Raw genomic sequence first — 744 nt, 5'->3', positions numbered from 1 at the left:
ATTGTCTTATTGTTTGCATTATTGTCTTTAATAATTTTATTACTGTTTGCTTTTTCCTTTTTACTGTTTTCTTTTTGACTCGTGAGCCATGTGCTTCATGCGTTATTTGACACTAACATGTTACCTCATTCACAGCTGTGACCCACTATCACCAAGACTCTTAAATGTGATTTCTTTTGTCAAACACTCACAAATTATTTTTGAGAAATATTCCAATGGCAGCTACTCCCAATAGACAATTCAAGAACATTTGTGTGCTTTCTGGATTTACCTATGGCAAACATAAAGAGTTCGTTGAGGCAGCCATAGATCTTGGTCGAAGCATAGCAGCGAGAAATTTACATTTGGTGTATGGAGGAGGTAACCGAGGGTTATCAAAAATGGTCTCCGAAACAGCTTTTATCAGAGGAAGTCAAGTGTTAGGCATCATCCCAAGAGTCCTAAAACCATTGGGCAGTTCGTCTGACTCATCAACTGGAGAAGAGTTAGTCGTCTCAGGTATGCAAGAAAGAATAACTGAAATGCTTAATCATGCTGATGCTTTTGTTTTCCTTCCAGGAGATCTTGCAACACTAGAGGCACTTATGACACTAGCATCTTGGGCCCATCTGCACATCCACCAGAAACCCATCGGTTTGTTAAATGTCAATAACTTTTATGATGGCTTTATCGCATTTCTTAACCATGCAATAAAAAACTATTTCATTCCCTCTAATGCGAAAAAACTCTTTATTTGTGCTCACA

This window comes from Citrus clementina, unplaced genomic scaffold (assembly GCF_000493195.1).
Source record: "Citrus clementina cultivar Clemenules unplaced genomic scaffold, Citrus_clementina_v1.0 scaffold_6, whole genome shotgun sequence".
Taxonomy (NCBI): domain Eukaryota; kingdom Viridiplantae; phylum Streptophyta; class Magnoliopsida; order Sapindales; family Rutaceae; genus Citrus; species Citrus x clementina.
The sequence above is the reverse complement of the archived record's forward strand: the minus strand, read 5'-3'. Positions refer to the sequence as shown.